This window comes from Coenobita brevimanus, chromosome 26 (genome assembly GCF_032717465.1).
Source record: "Coenobita brevimanus isolate Jiangsu-jjx chromosome 26, ASM3271746v2, whole genome shotgun sequence".
In the NCBI taxonomy this organism is placed as follows: domain Eukaryota; kingdom Metazoa; phylum Arthropoda; class Malacostraca; order Decapoda; family Coenobitidae; genus Coenobita; species Coenobita brevimanus.
The window spans coordinates 7,535,148-7,545,147 of record NC_136979.1 but is presented as its reverse complement, the minus strand read 5'-3'; the positions used below and the strand labels follow the sequence as shown (position 1 = coordinate 7,545,147).

The 10,000-nt window shown below is 41.4% G+C and overlaps 1 protein-coding gene across 1 annotated transcript in view; it reads right to left on the bottom strand.

Moving 5' to 3' along the window:
* Positions 1 to 10,000, bottom strand: part of LOC145394066 (CUE domain-containing protein 1) — a 96,521-nt gene that overhangs the window by 35,910 nt on the left and 50,611 nt on the right. The window lies entirely within an intron of this gene.

Here is a 10,000-nt window from a genome sequence, read left to right as displayed (position 1 = left end):
TATTTGTAAAGCGCATATCTGAAAATTTGTCGGGTGTGTATCTGAGTAACTGCAGTGTGTATGCCATTTGTATGAGGGCGTGTTCGTGTCACTCTGTCGCGTGTGTCAATGTGTCTGTACACTGGCATGAATATGTGCTTGTATGAGTAAAGCCTATGTGGATGTCTATGTATCTGCTGTATGAATGCCTGTATTTTCTGGGTGCATGTTACTTCCGCTGAAGCGCGTCCGTGTAAGCTTTGTGAAATGGTGTGCTTATATAATCACATACAGTACATATTGCGGTTGTGCATGTCTGCGTGCGCGTTAACACTGACAACAATGATGAAGGATTGGATGAGGACGAGTGTTAGGAAGAGGAGCAACACGACGATGATGACTGAAAGGATGAAGACGAGGACAGCGAGAGCAGGACGATGGGGATGGTGACGAGTGGACGAGGATGAAGACAGCGAGAGCAGGACGACGATGATGACGAGGACGTAGAGGACAGTGTAGGTGAAAGTTAGGGTTAGTATTTATGTATGCAACAGCGTGAAGGTGAGTCTTATGACCTCTGACTTCTCCCTATCTCCCATACTCTCTATCCTTCTCCCTTCATCCCTTCCTTCCCCTCTTCCCCTCTCCATTTTTCTTTACCCTCTCCCTCCATCCCTCCCTTCCCTCTCCCTTACTTTCTACCCTTCTCCCTCCATCCCTTCCTTCCCCTCTCTCCCTCTTCTTTTTTCTCTACCCTAACCCTCCATCCCTCCCTTCTCTCTCCCTTACTCTCTACCCTCTTCATCCATCCATTCCTTCCCTTCTCTCATACTCTCTACTCTCACCCTCCTTTCCTCTCCCTATTTCCTCTCTCCCTCCTTTACTTCTTACCCTCTCTTTTTTTCCTTCCCCCCCCTTTTCCTTCTTCCCTATTTTCTCTCTCCTTTTTTTTTTCTTTCTGTCTCCTTCCTCCCTCCCTCCTTTACTTCCTCCTCAACCCCCCCCCCTTCTCTTACTTCTTTTACTTTCCTGTCCTTGTTCCTTACTCTCCTCTTGCTACCCTTCCTTTTTACTCCTTACTTTCTCCTTTTTCACCCTCTTCCTGCCTTACTAATTACTTTCTTCCTCATCACCCATTTCCCCTTATTCCTGTTTCTTTTCTCCCTCCCTCTCTCCTAAGCTTTCTTCTTCCTCATCAAACTCCACCCTGTCTCCCTCCCTCACCTCCTCCCTTCTCCCTCATTACCTGTCATGTCTGAACAAGGAAGCACTTGCGTTAGGCTCACTGTGAAAAAAGCAACAACTCCACTACGTCTACCCTATTATCAGCTTTATAAGGAAAAGGAATATGCTGCTGCTACGATAATAACTTCCGCCTACATCGCCACATATGAGTACACCAACCAAATAACATCAACACAAAAATAAAACAAAAAAGAAAATAAAAACAAAACAAACACTTTAACAACAACACTAACAATCATATTCACAACACAGAACCAGAAAACAATCACAACAAATCACAAAAGACAACAACAATAACAATTATAACAATAAAACATGAAGCAGCCACAATCACCCCAAACAACCATAATCACTGCAACCAACCACAAGCACAACCACAAAACCAACTCATGATCAGTTCAGGAGCACATCATTTCCACTCTCTTCTTTTTCCCAATCCTATCACTCGCTACAATAGCCTGGCTCCCCTCCCAACCCGACCCCTCCCCCTTTAATTCCCGCCAACAACAAACCCCTCACCCCCACCCTCCACGCGAACAGGAAGTACTGACGAGATTGCATTTATAAACCGTCAAACACGACTACTGGATTATATTTTTATCTCCACAACCACAGCTACCAAACACTTTACAACCAAAACAAAGTGAATTCTGTAATAAAAAAAAATGCCGCATAAAAATGTCACTATATTTTAACCAAATACTTCAAACGAATACTAAAATGAATGCTGTTGTGTAAAAATACGATAAAACAAAATGACTGGTACATTAATTAACAGTAAGGTCGTGTAAATGTGTTACGATCCTTTATGTGTTACTTGGTCGGATGATGCAACCCTGTCCTTTACAACCTGTCACATCCTCATTACGGATAATCAGATACAAATGGACAATGCACTGTTTCACCATCAGTCGCCTTTATTTTTTATTTATTTATTTATTTTTTTTAAGACTAATCAAGACCGGTCTAAGCTTTCTGGACCTAGCAGATGTTCACGAGCATGGATTTTAGACAGCCATGATGGAATCAGCTGAGTTACTTAAACAAAAAGAACGGGATTCTAAGAAATCAATTTAACTATAATTTTCGTGGTTATCATCGCACACGGTTAACTGTTTCTATGCTGCATAAAATATATCAGCTCGTCTGTGTGTGGCCATTAGAATCATGATAACGGGTTGTTATTACGCCACGAAGTGAAATAAAAGTATAGTTTGCCCTTTCAATGAAAACTATAATAATTGGAGACAAAGGTCTCAGTACTCGCCCTTAGGAATAATTACTTGAAAATAGTCGTAAATGCCATCATTGCCTCATAATAATCCAGAGAGATTCACAAATTCTTTATTCTCTCTAAACATTATATCTCACTATTTCAGTCATAGCTGGTTAACATTTCGATGTAAGTTTAAAGAAGTATTAATTTCAAGTGGCATCTACAATTATACCGTACCATGTCAAAGCTGGTTGTCATTTGTGCGAAATTATATCTATCTATCTATGTTTCTATTATTTATCTTCTACTTATGTCTGTCATCTCTGACACATCAGGTGTCTACCCCAGGGCACGGGACGCTCATGGCTGTCCTTGTTGGCTAGTGTTACTGTGCATTCCTGTGAACAGGATTGGCTCAACCCTGTCCAGTGGTGGGGCAAGACCGATTCAGACCAGTCCCGACCGGTCTAGTATGTCTGACACTGTCTCACAACAGCAGCCACGGGACTGGTCAAAACCGGTCGAGACCAGTATGAAGGCCTAATGAAATTATGGCTTATCATTATATCAATGGGAGCATTCTGATTACAAATAAACAACAGTTACGTGGGAGTCACTATAAAAATAACTTGCCCTCAAAGACGCAGGATCCAAATTTTACTTATTAGACGATCTCATCACTGAATATATTATAACACTATGGCTTATATATTAGTCACCATTTAGCGCTATGGAAATGATGCAGAGGTGGAAAGTTAAAATGCGTTTTCACGCTGGGCATAATTCATCAGCGTATCCCAATTTCCCATGGAGTGGGTAAAATCTTGAGCACAGTTCTGCAATCTCTCGGAGGGAAAAATAAAAGGATAAAGGATGCCCAGTGGATAATATCCCCTCTGTTAAGTCGTAGATAACAGTACAAGGCCGCCTGCATCACAAGTGTTTGGTGCTGGGATCGCCATAACTACTACTGCACAAATACGTTGATGGGTTAGGGAGTTCTACCTGAGTACAACACTTGACATCTGAAGCACTGTTGGCGAGGAAACACGTCCTGGGTGGTGGGATTAGTCGTAGCCACTGACTCGTACCAACACAGGCTACTTTCTCTCACACCAATTTATTATTTTCATTACAATCTACATCGCACTCTGAGACGAGCTCCCTGCGTCAAAGTTACTTAAAAAATATTGCAGCATTCACCTTCAAATACGTAATAGAAGAATTTACTCCATTTTCTATACTATCTTAACCTCTGACACACACACACACACACACACACACACACACACACACACACACACACACACACACACAGGTACCGGTCTGAAAGGTGATATGGTATTACAAACAAGAGCGCCACCTGATCACGACTGTAACCTTGAACACCACTGAATACAAAAAGAAGGGATGCATGTATTTCTTATTCAATTTAATGAAGATGCAGATTAACCTCGAGTGTGTGTGTGTGTGTGTGTGTGTGTGTGTGTGTGTGTGTGTGTGTGTGTGTGTGTGTGTGTGTGTGTGTGTGTGTGTGTGTGTGTGAGAGAGAGAGAGAGAGAGAGAGAGAGAGAGAGAGAGAGAGAGAGAGAGAATAAAGCAAGTTCTTCCACCCCAGAACATGATCACCCTGAGAATGTGACAAAAAAAAGGAAGCAAAAAAGAAAAAAAAAAATACACAGCAGGTTGGGTCACAAGGTACAACTACATCTATAAGGAAACAATAAATGACAAAATAAATGATCCCTCTGACGACCACTACAAAAACAATAACAAAAACAACAGCAACATGAAAAATAAACCCTCTGACCACCACTAGAACAAAAACAACAAAATAATAAGTGACGAGATACATTAACTTTGATCAAAACAAAAGCTGTAGCAACAATGACGTAATACACCCAACCCTGTACCACCAGCACAACCAAAACAATAACAGTGACGGAGCCGCAACAATAAAACCCTCTAAACACAACAACAACAATGACAATGGCCTGACAAATCCGACTTTTCCACCACCACAACAAAACTATGACAATAACAATAATGACCAAGTAACAAATAAAACCACGACCACCACCACAATAACAAAACACAAGAACAACCATAATACAAACAAACAAACGAATTGGAGACACAGTAAAAACATCATGAAAAGGAAGCTAAGGAAAAAAAATGGAGAAAAAATATCATGAAAATAAGATGAACCGGAAAATGAAACAAGAAAAAATTGAAACAGGAGAAATGTCAACAATTATACACTGAAAAATAAAAATACTGCAAACGGGAGCTAGCGGATAAAATTAAGAATAATAATGCATTGGATGATTAATTAAAAAGTATAGAAAAAGCAAGTTTAATAATAAGACACGTAAATGATAAGAGAATAATGTCGAATAGGAAGATGAGAACCGGATTAAGGGTTACGTAGGAGGGAATGCAGAGAAGTGCAATAAAGCAGTGTGAAATAATGACAATGATAAACTGGAAGATACAATACGATAAAAAAACGAATGGTGATATCATTAAAAAAAATATATATATATATATAAAGGAAAAGATAAGCAAGAAGGACTCAATCGGTTGGTCGGAGATATAGGGAGGAGAAAATAGAAATAAGGTTTTAATAACGATGCTATAACTATTAACACCACTACTACTACTATTACTACCATTAATATTGATACGACTACTTCTTATACTACTACTACTACTACTAAAACATTAGTAAGAGAGAGTAAGAAGAGAGTGGATGAGGAATTTGGAAGGAATTTGAGTGTAAAGTGGAGAGAATGTAAGAAATTGTTCTGGAAAGAGGAAAAGAGAGTTAGACAGGGTGCCAAAGAAGTTAGTTATGGAGTGAAAGATAAAAATGGCAGATTACTTGTAGAGAAGGGAGAAAAAGTGGGCAGATGGAGAGAACACTTTAAAGAACTGTTGAACATAGAGAATGAAAGTAATGAGAGTGTAAGTGGCTGGTGGAATGGCTGGGAGACGAAGGGATGTGAGAAGAGAGGAAGAAATCAGTTGTGGAAGCAATGAAGAAAGTTAAAACGGGGAAAGCCCCAGGAATTGATGGAGTGTTTGGTGAAATGCTGAAGCATGGGAGAGAGATAGTAGTAGAATGGATGTGGAAGATGTGCAGATTGGCCTGGGAGGAAGGTAGAGTCCCGGGGGATTGGAAGTCAGGTATAATTATTCCCCTGTACAAAGGAAAAGGGGAAAAAGAATTATGTAGTAATCATGGGGGCATTTGTCTTCTTAGTGTAATTGGAAAAGCATATGGGAGGATACTTATTGACAGAGTTAGGGAAATAACGGAGGAATTAGTTGGAGAAGAAAAGAGAGGTTTTAGGAAGGGAACAGATTGTGTAGATCAGATATTCATTCTTAGATCTTTAGTGGAAAAGTTTCTTGAGAAGGGAAAGAAGTTGTATGCGGCCTTCATGGATATGGAGAAAGCATATGACAAGGTGGATAGACAAGGATTGTGGAAAGTATTAAGAATATATGGAGTAGATGGGAAGTTGTTAAATGCCGTGAAGATTATGTATGAAGGTGCTACGGCTGCAGTGCGTGTGGATAGTGAACTGAATGAATTCTTCTATTTGAGGGCTGAATTGAAACAGGGATGTGTCATGTCTCCATGGCTGTTCAATCTGGATATGGATGGGGTTATAAAAGAGATTCAAGGTAAGGCAGTGGATGTTGAAGCGGCCCTAGTGAGAGAGTGCAGTGTTTGGAAACTCCCTGTACTGTTGTTTGCAGATGATACTGTGTTGTTAGGTGAAGACGAAGGGGAGCTGCAAGGCTTGGTGCATGAGTTTGGGAGAGTAAGAAATGGAATCTAAAGGGGTATGTAGTGAAGAGTAAAGTTATGGTCTTCGAAAGAAGTGAAGTCTGTGAATGTACAGTGAGGTTGGATGAGGAGGAAATGGAAAATGTGAGTGCATTTAAGTACATGGGTAGTGTGATGAGTGAGGATGGAAGTTTAGAGGGCGAAGTGCTTGAAAGGGTACAACAAGGAAGTAAGATTGCTGGTTCCTTGAAAGCAGTGATAAGAAACAGGGAAGTGAGCATGGAAGTGAAAAAGTTACTACATGATAGTATTGTGAAACCAACTCTAAAGTATGGAAGTGAAGCTTGGACCTTGTTGGAGGGACACAAGTCAAAAGTAAGAGCACTGGAAATGAGTTATCTGAGAGAAGTATGTGGAGTCACAAGGAGAGACAGACTGACAAATGAGGAAGTGAAGGAGCGTTGTGGTGTGGATGTGGATGTGATAGGAAGCGTTAGCAGAAACTCACTGAGGTGGTTTGGCCATGTGGAGAGCATGGAGTGAGAGATTGACGGGGAGAGTGTATGTGAGTGAGGTGGAGTGGGGTAGAGGAAGGGGGAGGCCAAGGATGAGATGGAGGGATGGAGTATATGAGAGAGGGGGATGTGAGCTGGGAGCAGGGCAGTGAAATGGTGAGGGGTAGGGCGACATGGCAGCGACTTGTTTGTGGCCACCCCTTACGGGATTAAGGCGTCTGGCAATAGATAGATAGACAGATAGATAAAAATAATAGACAAACAGCATGAGGATAAGAGGTGCAAAGGAAAGGTAAACCGTAATAAAAGTAAATTCAGAGGAAGAAGACACAAAACAGCGCTAATAAATAAAATAAATACGAGGAGAGGAGAGGAGGCGAAAATACAGATAAACAATAAAAATACAAGACAACGAGGTACAGATAAACACACTAAAAATAAAATAAATACCTACGAGGAAAAAACGTGTCAGGAAGCGATCTCAAGGCGATGATTAACACGCACGCAGCCTAATTACCACGCTAATTCACAAAACAGCTCAATAACTTTCTTTCTTAGCGATAAAGGTCTTCATACCTCTCATTTATTGTCACAGGGTATATTTTTCACTTTAACATTCGTTCTACTTTGGCTGTGAAATGTTTGGCAAAGTGTGAAGGTTATATAAACTTGTAATCTTATATACATCTTAATCTCAAGGCACTTTATGAATACGGCAGCAGGAGCTTAAGTGGCTCAGTAGCATAGTGGTTCCGCCTTACGTACGCCCTGGGTCCGAATTTATATCTTAACAAATCTGCCGGATAAATAGGCTCCATACTGATTAACTCTTTTCAATTCTTTCACTTTGGATTGACTAAGTTAGGTTGTAAAGTGTTTGAAAATTGTACGAGTGAGCACAAAAGTACGCTATAATGAAACAATCTTAAACACTTAATCTTAGGAGAGTTTATAAATGCGGCGTCTGCTCTCTTACCTCACACATACACCTGTCCTGCCGCCAAGCAACTGTTAAACAATTAGCTCTTGTGATTCAGAGATGCTGACATTTATTTAGTTATTTTGCTTGGGATCTCCCACTTCCCTTTTCCTCCTCAATGGATATGACTCACCTAACACCACATACTTTTTCAAATATACTTCCAATATCAAGCAATTTTCCAGACATTCTCGGATGATTCATAATACTATATTTACTTTCTTGATGTTTTACCTCCTCCCTCATTGACACTGTAGGCTGAGGATATTTATATAAGGCGCGTTGTTGTAACTTGTCAAAGATCCCTACCTCCTTTCAGTTCAGCTGATGACCAAGTGAAGTCAGAAAGAAGGGTAAATTTGGCTGGCAACCAAGGAGATTTATTCGTACCACACACCATGGGTTCATCGAATTTTATGCAACCACAACTTAGTATTCAAGGTGTGGGAGTGGCCATTGTGGACACTCTCCCCTAAAAATTCTGAACACGCCCCTGTGATCTGTATGGCTCAGTGAAAGAACATGGATGTCCTAGGGTGGGTTTGTTTTCATCTGACGGAACTGGGGCACTTCCAAAACTTAAATTACTACATCGTGCTTCCATAAACTTCGATGAGCCTAGTTATGGAGTAGGACAGAGTTTCCTTGGGTACAACAGCGCGTTAACTCGAAAATGACAAAGTTCTCTCACCCCTTACACCTCGGTTGATGACGAAATGTAATCTGAATGGAAGGTGGGTCTGCTTAGTAACCAAGGAGAATTATTCCTATTTCATAACAAAGGTTCATCGAATTTTATGCAAACAGGATATAGCATTCAGGTTGTGATAGTGAGCCATTTCCGTCGGGTGAGAACAGGCCGACTCTACTGTAGTCAAATCAACCGTCCAGTCTGACTATACTCGCCCATCATCTGAGCTGAATGGGGAGACGGATCTTTAGTCAGTAATGCCTGGGATCAATAAACCATACAAATAACGACAATTTGATTATTTACGGTAACTCTATGGGTGACGGACAGCAAAATGATGAAAGTTGCCCCAACTCTCTTAACTTCATACTTTCCTCATCAAAATACCTCTCTCTCTCTCTCTCTCTCTCTCTCTCTCCCCAGCAGTATCTAACTCCTGAAACACTGTAGGTGAGACGTACCGATGGTGGTAATGGTGGTTGTAGTTATAGTGGATGGTGAAGCATGTGGAATGGTTGTAATGATAGATGTGGAAAGGAAGCTAAAAAAAAAAAAAAGAAAGAAAGCGGGGGGGGGGGGACGTGTGACAAAAACATGAGTGAAAAGGTGGTGGAGAGGAGTGTGCGGTGGTGAGAGGTGGCAGGTAGAAGGGATAAATTTATGCATGACGCGGGAGTGAAAGTAGAAAGAGGTGATAGTGATCAGAGTGAAAGTAAACACAATTGTGGTGGTGGCAGCAGGAGAGGTTGTAAGGTTGGTGATGAATGTGGTGATGGTGACAGTGATGAAGACAGTTTATTTCTACGCAATAAATAAATAAAAATAATAAGGTAACCAAGGCTGAGCGCTGCAAAACCTGTCCCTCCTAATGAAAGATGAAGAAAAGGGAATTCAAATCAAGATCATTTTAGATACGTGGCTACAGCTCATGTAAAAGACTGGAGATGATACGCAAAGGGAAAAACAGAGTGAAGAAGACTGACAGCCGACCAGTTGTATAATTCAAAGACCAATCGTCCCAGTGAACTTTTGCCTTAGAAAGTATGGAGAAAGGGGTTAGAGTGTGCAGCTAGACGGGGGTGGACGTGGTGGTAAAGAAGAAAGTGGTATCTATGGTGATGGTAAGGGTGAAGATGTATGTGGTGATGATGATGATGATGATGATGATGATGATGATGGGACAGTCATGATGAAACTACTCAACTACAAGCACCACAGTTGTGGTGCTTGTAGTTGAGAGCGAGATGGTAGAAGTGGGCGTGATGGTGCTACTTGTAATTAGTAGTTGCAATGAATCAGTAATAGTAGTGGTGACTGGTAGTGGCTTTTGTGCTTGTGTATCGATGAAACTGAAGTGGTTGATACTGCAGTGATATTGGTGATGGTAGTGGTAAAGGTGCTTGTGGATGAACAGCAGTAGTAGTGGTGGTGGTGGTGGTGGTGGTGGTGGTGGTGGTGGTGGTGGTGGTGGTGGCGGCGGCGGTGGTGGTGGCGGCGGTGGTGGTGGCGGCGGCGGTGGTGGTGGTGATGGTTGTATAGTGGTAGTATTGACTGTGGAAGGGACTGCAGAGGCAAG